We start from the raw sequence: 13,685 nt of genomic DNA, 5'->3' as shown, positions 1-13,685 counted from the left end.
TATGATTCAGAATATTGTAGTCTGTCTATACATGTAAGCCACATTTAGTTATTTTTGTTGGTAGAAAGCAGTAATGGGGGCCATGAAGGCGGAATATAGCATTTAAGGCAGATCAAGATATTTTCATTACCCACTGGTGGTGGAATTAATGTAGTTTTGCTTCAAGGCAGGACGAGCTATTACCAATAGAAATGTGTAATGTTTGCGAGCAAGTCTTGGCTTCGAGATGTAACAAATTGTATTTGGTGGAAACCAGTGATGTGCTCAAGGGGATGGAATATTTTCAAGGTAGAACAGGTTGTTGCCCAAAAATCACCAAAAATAAAAATAAAGATGTAAGGTTTTGATGGTATATACATGTTTATACAACACCTACGTGGATCCTTGTCATTTGATTGGAGGATTGTTGGTCACATGATATTCAATAGATGGTATATTGCACGGTCGTGCATTTTTGGTTATATGCAGACTGCGTACCTCTCAGTCGTGCGCGCGCGTATCCCTGCGTGTATCTGACGCGAAGGCAATCTCAATGTAATCGAGAAGGCTTGACTCCAACTTTAATTTATCTTTAATATAAGGAGTAAAGCATAATTTGTTAATTAACGTTCTATTAGATCTTCTTCGATGTTGTATAAAACAAATAATGAATGTTTTTCATTCGTTCAATAGTGCAAATATTTTCATTCGTTGAAAGATTAACGTTAATTCTATTCAACTCGGCTGACGCCTCGTTGAATAGAATGTTAATCTTTCAACTCATGAAAATATTCGCACTATTGAACTCATAACCATTCATTATTTGTATAATATTCACTGTCAATGAAAGAAATAATAGTTCATATGAGTGTATGTTGTAAATATCTAAATGAAGCGGTAGTAACTAAAGCAGTCTAGTCTTTGGTCTTTGTTTCTCAGACAGCTAGGCTTCATATTTGGTCTTGGTAGACAGGATGCCTATAGATTTCAGTAGTCTCCAGAATAGACATGGACCTAAGATGTAGCCTTGGGGAAATTACTAAATTTATGTCATGATCAGTTAAATTACATCTTGAAGCATACATGTATAGTATAATCTCTTTGACTCTGACATATTCACTTGGTCATAAGTGAGTCTATATTTGTGAATAACCATTTATCATTTTGAGTTGCACCTGTATTTAGAATCTATACTTTAGGTTTTCCAGTCATTCGTCATGAGGTGATATCATGTTCCTTTGTTGATCTTCAAACAGGATTTTAGTCTTAATAACATCATTTATACTGACCTTGCATTTTTCCATTTTTTTCTTTCGTCCTCTTTTCATTTGTCTTTCATGCATTACTAGCACTTGGATACAGAATATCATTATCACTGGGAACTTTGTGCCTATCATCATATCATTTGTGCTTCTCTAGCGCCCTCTAGTCTTTCGTTTAAGACAGGCGCTTCTTACACACTATCACTTTGATTTGTACGCTTCCAGTTAATTTGAATCTTCCTCCGATAAGCAGCTTATACTGTATATTAATAACGATAGAAGGGGGACAAACTCTTGATGGAAAATAGACAATCAGACTCTGTGTTTATGAAAATTGACAATTCACCGCGCACGTCACGTCCAAAGGCAAGCATGTTCGAGACCGTTTCAGGTGGAAGCAACTCCCTCAAGTTCACGGAGGATACGCCCGAGGAAAGGGAGCGTAGGCGCAGGGTGCAGCAGGAGATGGCCGATGCCGCGAACTCGCCGCGCCGCGTCCCGAAAGGCAAGCTGGGGATGACGACCGTCGAGATGTTCGAGGGCACGCACGACTCGGTGCAGTTCCCTTCGGAGCGTGGCGAAGGGCTTATCAAACCGACGCTGGAGCAATTGGAGGACTCGCCGCACCGCGTCAAACGCCCCGGTGGCTCTATGTTCAAGAGCGTCGACGGAGGCGGGAACTCCCTGCAGTTCGATTCGGTCCGACGAGGCATCAGCGTCGACTCCTCCGCGAGCTCGTCCCCACGACGCACCCCCTGCGACTCCGTCTTCACCGTTGTAGATAACCCCGATTATAGCGCAGACGCGGAAACGGGTGATCCTTCCGCGCTGTTTAAGAAGTCGCCCTCTAAGTCGTCCGGTCGTGGTATAGCCTGCGGTGGAGGACCAACGTCATGGACGGGAGGTCCCATTGTTCTAGGGGCCGACGATGAAACTGACGATGATGGGGTAAAATCCTTTTGATCGCTTCTTGCCTTACGTCTTGTGAAGATCAATATTCTTCTAGTATCTGTGTCAAAGTGCAGCATGCTCTTTCTTAAATTGGTCTGCATTTTCAGTATCTTTATCATTTTGTCTATTCAATATTTTCAAATAGTGGCCATCATTTGTCTTCATCCTTCTTGCATTCAGTCATGTACACATCAGTATTCATCTACTCCATTCTGTGTAGTCTCTCTCTGTCAAAGTGCGGCATGCTTTTAAAAAAGAAAAAAAATGGTCTACATTTTCAGTGTCGTTATTATTGTCAAGGTTATATATTTACCATCTTTAGCTAGGGGACATATTTTGATATTTGAACGTCAATATTTCTTGTATTCTATTTTAGTCTCTTTGTCAAAGTGCGGCATGTTCTTTCAAAAAACGGTCAGCATCTTCAGTGCAATTATAATTTCAAAGTTGTGCTTCTTGCGATAATTTCCTGTGCATCTACATCTATATTCTATGTTCTATGATATACATGTATGTTCTACTACAGTGTACCTCTTCTGAATTATTGCATCAGATTACTGCAAAGACTGCAAGCTCTTGTCATACATGTATATTGTCTCTATTCTTTCATCTCTCTTTCGTTTGATGTTTATCTATTTCTGTCCTGATAATGATGGTCAAAGTTGGTGTTTTAGTGAATTTATTCTTTTTACAGGTCGAAGGTGAAGTTTTCTTTCATCTGTTTCCTGAACTAGTTGCATGTGTATCTTTGTCAGTATACTCCATCGTAGTCTTTTATGTTTAGAGAATCTTGTCTCTTTTTAGAAAACTCTTTCTTAGCAGTTGAAGTGGTGGCCCTTTTCATTTTTTCTTGAATAAAATCTGCCAAATGTGCCTACATGTATATTGCAAGTGTTATTGATGAGTGTTCAAGTTAAGTTTTGTATTGGTGTTCGATTGTGTGTAACTGTACATGTTTGTGTGTGTAAATTCCAATTTGTATTCTTAAATAGAATGGTGTCCTTTTTTTGCCTACAGTCTATCCCTAAAGTAAATTTCTCTTCTTCCCTTTTCTCTATTTCCTTTCTCTCATTTCCTTTCTGTTGTTCTCAATTTCTGTCTCTCTCCTTCTCTCTTTCTATTTGATTGTTACATCTAGGGAGCTCTTTCTCATTTTCTCCTGTCTTTTATCTCCTCTCTTCCTCTTCTTTTTCTGTCCCCTCCCCTCTCTGTTTCCTTCTCTCTCACTCTTTCCTCTCTTTCTCTCCTCTTTCTCCCCTCTTTCTTTCCTTTCCTTTTCTCATTCTGTCCCATCTTCTTTCTCTTTCTAGTCCATGGGCCAAGACCAGAAATTTGGGTTATTGGTACCACTCAAGGTGGCAAGATCTACTTATGCATTTTGAAATGCCCTATATCTATACATAATATTTTGATATGATAGCATTTCCAGACTGGCAGCTTAGTCATATAATCAGCGGTTTCCATGGCAACACTACACTAAAACCGGTATTATTCAAAGAAACAGTTAAAGTCATTTAAAAATTATAAAAACACTTTTGAATGCGTAAAAATGTACAGTTTAGAATAACTCGCCATAAAGGAAAGTAATGAAATGCAAATTATATTACCATCTATAACGGTTTCCATGGTAACAACCCAAGAATAGCCTAAAATCAAGGATTTTAGAGTAATTTCAGTAATATATTACACAATATACTCATTCAAGACAAGTTAAAGTCCCCTTTCCAAAATAATGACACAACTGTATGACTAATACATCATATAAGCCAAGAATATGCTATATAGTACCTTGTCATTGTTACCATGGCAACATGAATTAGAGTTGACAAGATGCCATGTACGGTACTATATGCCATATTTTGGCTATATCTTGGGGTTGGAGAGGTGTTGAAAGTTCATTTTGGTGTCTATACCCAGGTTTTCAGGCCCACAGAATAAAAGTTTAGAATACCTCACCATGAAGAAAAGTAATGAAATGCAAATTATATTACCATTTATAACGGTTGCCATAGTAACGACCCCATAATAGCCTAAAATCAAGGATTTTGGAGTAATTTCAGTAATATATTACACAATATACTCATTCAAGACAAGTTAAAGTCCCCTTTCCAAATTATTGAAAAACTATATGACTAATCTATCATATAAGCCAAGAATATGTTATACAGTACATTCCCATTATTACCATGGCAACATGAATTAGAGTTTACAAGATGCCCTGTACGGTACTATATGCCATATTTTGGCTATATCTTGGGATTGGAGAGGTGTTGAAAGTTCATTTTGGTGTCTATACCCAGGTTTTCAGGCCCACAGAATAAAAGTTTAGAATACCTCACCATGAAGAAAAGTAATGAAATGCAAATCATATTACCATTTATAACGGTTGCCATAACAACGACCCCATAATAGCCTAAAATCAAGGATTTTGGAGTAATTTCAGTAATATATTACACAATATACTCATTCAAGACAAGTTAAAGTCCCCTTTCCAAATTATTGAAAAACTATATGACTAATCTATCATATAAGCCAAGAATATGTTATATAGTACATTCCCATTATTACCATGGCAACATGAATTAGAGTTTACAAGATGCCCTGTACGGTACTATATGCCATATTTTGGCTATATCTTGGGATTGGAGAGGTGTTGAAAGTTCATGTCTATACCCAGGTTTTCAGGCACAGGGAACACAGCTAAAGCTTTATTTGGGACATTACATAGGACATCATACATTTGCATAAAATCAGAGCAAAATGACCATAAAAGTATTCTGCAACTGCATATTACAAGCTGTTTCTTAGGGTTTAGAAAGATATAACATTGTCATGACTACATTAGATGCTAGAAAACTTCATTTGATTGTATGCAATGCTGGAACCAGCACAGATTCATCACATTAATGACCATTTGCTTGCTATTGTATCAAAACTGTCCCGAAGAATATTACGAGCAAAATGAGAATAAATGAGTCAAAGGTAAATATGAATGCCAGAAAATTTGTGTCTGTTTATCAAAACGCCTTCTTTGGGCAGAAATATTACAGGCGGTTTGCACAAAGTCTCAGAAACTATTTTGTCACACCCTCTCTTTCCTATTTTTTGTTTACTCTCTTTGAAAGAAAGGTGTGATTGAATTTAAGTAGTCCATTTAGACACAAATTAATTCACATTCTCAACGCCAGAAAAAAAAACATGTATATGCCTTTGAAACTTTACATTGATTGTTCGAAATGATGTAACTGATAAAATATATCTAGTACATCTTCGAGTTTAACCTACAAGTGTCCTTTCCATGTGATCCGGAATTTTAAGCCTACCCTAAGTTGTCACCATGACTTTGATAATGGCAGCTTATTTGTCAATTAGATACTGGTGACTTGTGGTAAATAGATCACACACAATCACAGGTCACCGACTCTTCTTTTGTCTGCAACACCTCTCTTTGTTTTCATCCTGAATTGACAAGAGAGAAGAAAGCAACATCTACAACATGTATTTTCATCCTCACTTCGGCAAACTTTCTCAAAGTTACTCCTGCAGTCAACACGTTAATAAGGGAACGCCGAAGTTGTTTCCTACATTTCTCTTGGAACAAAATATATTCATCTCACTTTAATTTATCATGATTCTGTGTCTGAATCGTCTACCTTGACTTTTGCCACTTCTTTATCTTCATCATCTTCCTGCTGGTTTGTGAAGGTCTTTAATTTGTACATGTTAGTGCATTTCAATTGGTTCACGAGGCAGGAAGTTTGCAGGCACGGGCACAGTACACTTGCAGGACATCAATATTATTGTAACACAGATTCCGGTGCTGTGCTATCTATTCTATGGACAGATTGCCGTTGCCATCTGTGTTCTACCCACAGGTCGTTGGATCTTTGACTACGGGTTAACTCACAAGGCAGCGTCGCCATATTGCAGCCTGGTACAGTGAGTTCACCCGAAGAACATGCATGCGCAAAGAGTCTTTGCTTGGAGGTAGCTGGCTGGATTCTACCTCTCCTCCTTTTGCAAAGAAGAGGTGGTAGCGGAGTTCATTGATCCAGTCTCATCAGATTGTGGATGTGAATGCATACATTTCGACACACAAACTCTTGTATCTTTTCTATTAGGGTTGTTGAAACATCCCATTCTTCACCAACATGCTTAAAGTCAGGAGCTTAAGTGCAACCAGCTTTCCACGTCCTGCAAACGCAATATGTCGCAGCCAGTAAAGGCAGGCGTTAGAGCTTAGCAGACATCTTCACCCAAAAAGCTTGCAGTTTGCAAACATAAATGTACCCGATGCGGTTCTTTGTCCAGCCAGACTTCTCAGAAAGCATGTCAGTTTCTTGCTACAGTAGCTGTCCCATTGCGCCGGATAAGCCTACCGTGTGCCACCGTGTGGTAAATTGTGTGTGGTCGATGGAAAACGATGAGGGCACACCGCGGGGCTTTGAGTGATCGGTGAACATGCACGGTAAAGGCCTGTTAGTGGCCATAGAGACCAGCCGAGAACCTGCAAAAGTTCAGCAAAAGTTATGGGCATGCCCAGAACTTTCGCCGTGTGGGCACAAGCGGAGGCACACAGTGAGAACCCGGTATGAGGACTATAAAGAGGACGGTATAAGGACGGTGGGCTGGTACGAGGCAATCATGGACCCGTTCGTGGGGCAGTGAGAACGGTGACGTGACGATGTGACATATTTTGTCCAACGGGCTGTTACTGTATACCAGCCTGGTGTGCACAGCCCCCTCCCCAGTTTCGAAGTACCCCAGAAGTGCCCCTTTGTACATAGGAAAATTGCCCCTTTTACTTTGACAAGTGCACCTATTACTTTATTAAAGTGCCCCTTTGTAGGTGCCTTTTTTGTTGCCCCCCCCCCCCCTCTAATTTGTTCGTCGCTCTGCCGCCCCTGCTTCCATGTGTAGGCATTATGAAGAATTATGAAGATTTATGATGAATTGTTGAGAAGAACAATGAGGACGTCTGTGAACTTGAGAACTGAAGTGTGACCGGTAGCTAGGGTGAGTGTCCAGCTTTCATATACCGTGTGTGACGTCTCCATGCAAGGCCAAGCGAATGTTCAGCGAATGGCCCTTGTGGTTGCGTTCCGGGTGGTAAGCAGCCGGTACCCACCCGGTGGGGCTCTGGTGAGACCCGGCGAGGGAAAGGCCAACATGGTGACACTAGCTGGCACGAGCACGCTGTAAGTAGGGACCAGTATGCATACGGAATGGAAACGATGAGGGCACAGTGGAAAAATGTAACACCATGGGACAGCACGATAATATAGACACAGATTACCAGCACATCTGTGTCTTCGGCTGTGGTTACTATGGATCTGTATCTATCCTCCGCAGCATGCCATGCATGAAGAAGCATTCGTGTGTCATCTTCCTCTTGTGTTGTCTTCAGAGTTATGATTTCTTCATAGTGCTTCTCCACTTGTGACATAAAGTTACTTATCATGAAGCTTCTCCCTCTCTGCAGGCTGCTTCCACTGATCGACCAAAAATTTAATCTATGCTTATTTTTGTTTTCAGGGTTTCTTCAGAATTTTTTCCGCTGCAAAATGTTGTGACAAGGTGCAATGTTCTTCCACTGTGTTTAAGCGGTGGAACCTCTGTTGTATTTCTCAGCATTCTTGATGGACTCATCACTGTAGACATCGAACACGATATCAGTCCTGGCACTATCAGTGCCTTCGTGCAGAGCTATCGTCAGTGCAGCATCTGTTAGATGTGCGAATGACTTGCCATCCCCTTTGAGTCTATGTACAAGGCTCATTCTATCAATGATACAAAATGAAGACTTCGGAGTGAGATCTGCTGGTGACACAATTTTCTCCAGCTCTGTTTGTCTTGCGCAGAGAGCAATGCTGTTGCCAGTTACCACGGTATTGGTCCGAGTGGGCGGGCTAGAACCTCTCTAATAGATAGCGCTCTGCTGTGAGCAATGATGATCATGCATGCGCCCAAAGAGGTTTCGGTCTGCCTTCACGATTACCTGATTCCCTTTAGCTTTGTAACCAGCCTGCTTTTTATTGATGTTCTCCTTCTTATCGAGTTACTACACAAGTCCCGTCCAGTGGTCCACTCAGGCTTTGGCACGGCAATTAACGACTTCCAGGTCATCTTGGGTGCATGGCTCTGGCAGGAGTGGGCAGACTAGCAGGTGTTCCATTGTCTGTTCCTGGCCGCATTCACATGCCGTTCGTTCGTCTCCTAGACCCCACCTCTGCATTAGGACTCTGCATCGACCGTAGCCAGTTCTTAGGCGGTTGAGGCTAAGCCAGGTAGGCCAAGTCTCACTGGAGCCGGTTGCGAGGGATTCCTTCGGGCTGAGGGAGAGTTTATGTGGAGTGGTCTGAAGGTGGTTAGACCACAAAGTCATCCTTCGGTTGTGAGGGCTAGTATTAAGAGGCTCTACCGAGTGCAGAAAGCTGTGTCTGGATTTGAGCTGCTTGCCCACTGGCTGTTGTTCGAAGAGTGGGTGGAGTGGATTGTTGGGACAAGACCAACCTTCTGACGTGTGGAGGGGCAATACCGCAGAGCAGGTAGATGTCTTCTACTTTAGTTGGCCTATAAGGCATCCAGTGATCGCTCTGCAAGATGAATTTAGAGCTGGGTCAATCTTGGGTGCATGGGCCGACCTACTCCATACTGGTGATGCATACTCCGCAGCAGAGAAGCAAAGCGCGAGGGCTGTCGTCCGGATTGTTCTGGCATCAGTCCCCCAGTTGGTATTGGCTAGCTTCTTGAGGATGCTGTTGCGGGCTCCAACTTTTGCCTTTGTGTTGGCAATGTGGTTCTTGTAGGTAAGGGAGCGATCGAGTGTGACGCCTACGTAGACTGGGCTGGGAGTGTGCTACAGCCTTTTCCCATACCAGCTGATCCTTAGTTGATGGTTGGCATCCCTGTTTTTGAGGTGGAATGCGCTTATCTGAGTTTTATCAGGGTTAGCTCTCAGGTGGTTGGTCGCATAGTATGGGATGAGACCGGCCAGGGCATCACTGAGGGACTCCTCCAACTTCACAAAAGATTGGTTCTGGGTGGCGATGCAGAGATCATCGGCGTAGAGGAAGCTCCGGTGTTTGGGTGGATCGGTTGGTCATTCGTGTACACGTTAAAGAGTAACGGTGCAAGCACACTTCCTTGTGGTAGGCCATTTTTCTGTCTGCGCCATCTGCTGCGATTCCCATTGAGAACCAATTATTGATTATTGATGTTGAGGAAAGTCTTCAGGCTCTCTTTTTTTCATCTTGTCATGAAAGTTTACCATGGGTTGCTCTTTTTCCAAACAATCTTTTCGGTATGCTTCTTTTCCAACTTTGTGAACTTTCAGCAGGTCTTTGGCACTATCTTGTGGGGCCGGGATACAGTAGACAAGTTGACAGGTCCGGATGATTGAAGTGCTGTAAACTGTTTCTGCTGACCATGTCTCTCAACTCCCTCAAATAATATGAACTCCTGACCTTCTGTACTCAGATGTCAGCTCCTGGTTTTAGGCTGAACCTTTTGTCCCCCCACCCCAGTGGTCTGTGTGTCCTTGTTGATGGTTTCTTCAATTTTCTGGTCGACTGGGATTCTGCCAAAGACGTCCTACCAAGTTGTACAGAAAATCTCTGGCCCTGCATGAATTGTTCATGCACATCTGGGTGATCAATTGGCCAGCCGGGACATTTGTACATAATAACTATAGTAGGGAAGAAAGCGTGCTTAGTTCAGTTTGTCGTCGGCGAAGCACCAGGGAATCATTGCATGAATGAAAGCGAGGTGCAGCACCCATGCAGACACCCTCTCTAGATGCCCTAACCAGACCTAGCATAACCTCGACGATGTCCACATACATCCAGAAGGCCGAGAGGGTCCCATTCTCCCGTATCAGGTAATCAAGGTAGACATCAAACAGCTTAAAGATATGGGCTCAAGAACTGGTTCTCAATCATCTCACAGCCAGCAGCTTGAGAAACATATTGACATAGGCTGTTCACGACTCTAAGGCTTTCTTCCAGGTGAACCTGGTCATCAGTGTGGTTAGTTTCTAGACAGGGTAGGAAGCCTTTCAACTCCTGTCGCATAAATTATGCCTCGTACAACAACTTGACTGCACAGTTGTACTTGCAGCATTCCATCACTCCAGCTACAGAGCCAATATCAGTGACACCTGACTCTACACATAGGTCCCTTAGTCAAGCATCTTGAAACATCTTCTCAATGGGTGACCACAGTGTGCATATGCCAAGAGATATACATCCCAGGGACTTCACAGTTTTTATACAATAACAAATAAATGGTCATTAATATGATGAATCTGTGCTGGTTCCAACATTGCATACAATCAAATGAAGTTTTCTAGCATCTAATGTAGTCATCACAATGTTATATCTTTCTAAACCCTAAGAAACAGCTTGTAATATACAGTGGCAGACTACATTTATGGTCATTTTGCTCTGATTTTATGCAAATGTATGAAAAATAGCAGTGATGTCCTATGTTAATGTCCAAAATAATGCTTTAGCTGTGTTCCCTGTGCCTGAAAACCTGGGTATAGACACCAAAATGAACTTTCAACACCTCTCCAATCCCAAGATATAGCCAAAATATGGCATATAGTACCGTACAGGGCATCTTGTTAACTCTAATTCATGTTGCCATGGTAACAATGGGAAGGTACTAAATAGCATATTCTTGGCTTATATAATGTATTAGTCATATAGTTGTTTCATTAAATTGGAAAGGGGACTTTAACTTGTCTTGAAAGGGCGTATTGTCTAATATGTTACTGAAAATACGCCAAAATCCTTGATTTTAGGCCATTCTGGGGTCGTTACTATGGCAACCGTTATAAATGGTAATGTAATTTGCATTTCATTACTTTTCTTTATGGTGAGGTATTCTAAACTTTTATTCTGTGGGCCTGAAAACCTGGATATAGACACCAAAATGAACTTTCAACAGCTCTCCAATGCCAAAATATAGCCAAAATATGGCATATAGTACCGTACAGGGCATCTTGTTAACTCTAATTCATGTTGCCATGGTAACAATGGGAAGGTACTAAATAGCATATTCTTGGCTTATATGATGTATTAGTCATATAGTTGTTTCATTAAATTGGAAAGGGGACTTTAACTTGTCTTGAAAGGGCATATTGTCTAATATGTTACTGAAATTACTCAAAAATCCTTGATTTTAGGCTATTCTGGGGTCGTTACCATGGCAACCGTTATAAATGGTAATGTAATTTGCATTTTATTACTTTCCTTTATGGCGAGGTATTCTAAACTGTACATTTTTACGCATTCAAAAGTGTTTTTATAATTTTTAAATGACTTTAACTGTTTCTTTGAATAATACCGGTTTTAGTGTAGTGTTGCCATGGAAACTGCTGATTATATGAATAAGCTGTACATTCGGAAATGCTATCATAACTTTTTACACGTATATATACCCACCAAACAAAAAAAAAGTACAAAGGTTTTGCCACCGCTGGTGGTACCAATATCTGGTCTGGCCCATGGACTATTCCTTCTGTCACTCTTTCCTCTTTTTCTCTCTTTCTCTTCTCTCTTTCTCCCCTCTTTCTTTCCTTTCCTTCTCTCACTATTTCCTCTCTTTCTCTCCTCTTTCTCTCCACTCTCTCTCTCCTCTCTTTCTGTCCTCTCTTTCTGTCTCCTTTCTCTCCTTTCTCTCCTCTCATTTATCTCCTTTCTCTTTCCTTATCTCTTACCCTTTCTCTCCCATCTCTCTCTCTCTCTCCTCTCTTTCTCTCTCCTCTCTTTCTCTCTGTCTGTCTTTCTCTCTCATCTCTCCCATCTCTCTCTCTCTTTCTCTTCTCTCTGTCTCATTCCCTCCCCCTCTCTCTCTCTTTCACCCTGTCCTACTTTCTCTCTTCATCCTTGGGCTGTTCTCCATCACTCTAGTAAAAACCTTGTTCACATACGACTACAACAACGCAGTAAACCAGCCAGAAAAAAAAATGCTGCTGCAAAATAAAAGGATAAAAATACCCAGGTACATGTAGTGAGTGCCCTTCACGTTAATATTAATTTGAAGAATACCATATTTTCTGTTTGGAGCCAGAAGGGCATTGACTCATTATTTTACAGTCTAATGCCCTTTTTTTTTACTCTCAACATCTGATATCATCGGTTTAAAGCCAGAACCACATTTATTCTGTATAAATTTGCATGTGACTCAATGCCGTTCTGGTCCAAAACATGATATACATTAAGGACCTTCTTGCACACAGCTACCTTTTTCAACCCCATTTGCTCAAAATACATTTTCCTTTTTCTGTCACCACATTTTGAGGCAGTTTAACGGCATCATATGTGAGCGAGCTTTCGAAATGTTACTCCTACTCCCTCTCGGGACCCCATCCATTAGCTCTGATAAATTGTCATATGGCTGCATAATGCCCATGTATAAATCTTTCTTCATAGACGGTATGTGTAAAAGAGATTTTAACTTTTTAGTCTTTCGAAAGCCATTAAGGCTCGAAGTCAATGTAAACGTGTAGGATTTGAGCGAGGTTCCACATATGTTCATTTGACATGGTTAGTTGGCCCTAAAAAGGGCCCACTCATGCTCTATCTTTGGTTAATTAAAATCAATTAAGGCCCCACGTAAGAAAGAGTTGATGTGATTGATCCAAATCAATTACAAGTCCTCCAATCAATCCTAAGTTTGCAGTCTCCTATCTCGTACACGTATAGTTGCCATTAAAATCAACTCTTTATAAGACGGAGCCCTGCACTCTGTAATCAGCATGGTCTTAAACATAGCAGAACCATCATACTCAAGCACAGTCCTCTTTAAGTGCATGATGAACCCCCCTTTGGCTTTGCAATAGTTTATAGACCATAATGCTTATAATAGCCTTCATAAATTTGAATAATAGATACTGATAGATTACAAATTTAGTTCTGTGATTAAAATACTCTTAGGATACAGCACATTGTCTTACAGTGCAATCAAGTCTTCACATTTGAGTACAATCATGATTGGGTGAACGTGAATTAATTCCTAAATCTTCATCTGATATTTCACAGCACTATTATTTTAATGTATTCATAAATTTGATGACATGATAGAATTGAATTTGAGTTTTTCAAGAAAAATTGTCTCAAAATGTAGCAGACTGCATATAAACAGTCAAGTTTAGTGCATTATCAAATTGATTAGCCTCTATGCTTTTCTCTTCAATAAATATTACTTCCCTGCCATGCTAATAATAATGGCTTCATAAATTTGAATAATAGATGAATTTAAATACATGTACGTGCATATCTAGCTCTACAATCAAGTCAACGCTCACGTTTGAGTGCTTGAGTCTGACGGAGTGAATTAGTGACTAATATATCCTCTCCAATAATTCACAGCGCCATATTATGCTAATTCCCCTTTTACAGCCTCGCCTCCCTTTCTCCCACTCCCAACCACATCAATAATATATGCTACGCTCAGACTGCTGCTAACAAAAGAGTTGCTCATTAA

The sequence above is a fragment of the Strongylocentrotus purpuratus genome, unplaced genomic scaffold (assembly GCF_000002235.5).
Source record: "Strongylocentrotus purpuratus isolate Spur 01 unplaced genomic scaffold, Spur_5.0 spur5_scaffold_20, whole genome shotgun sequence".
In the NCBI taxonomy this organism is placed as follows: domain Eukaryota; kingdom Metazoa; phylum Echinodermata; class Echinoidea; order Camarodonta; family Strongylocentrotidae; genus Strongylocentrotus; species Strongylocentrotus purpuratus.
This window is presented reverse-complemented; position numbering follows the sequence as displayed.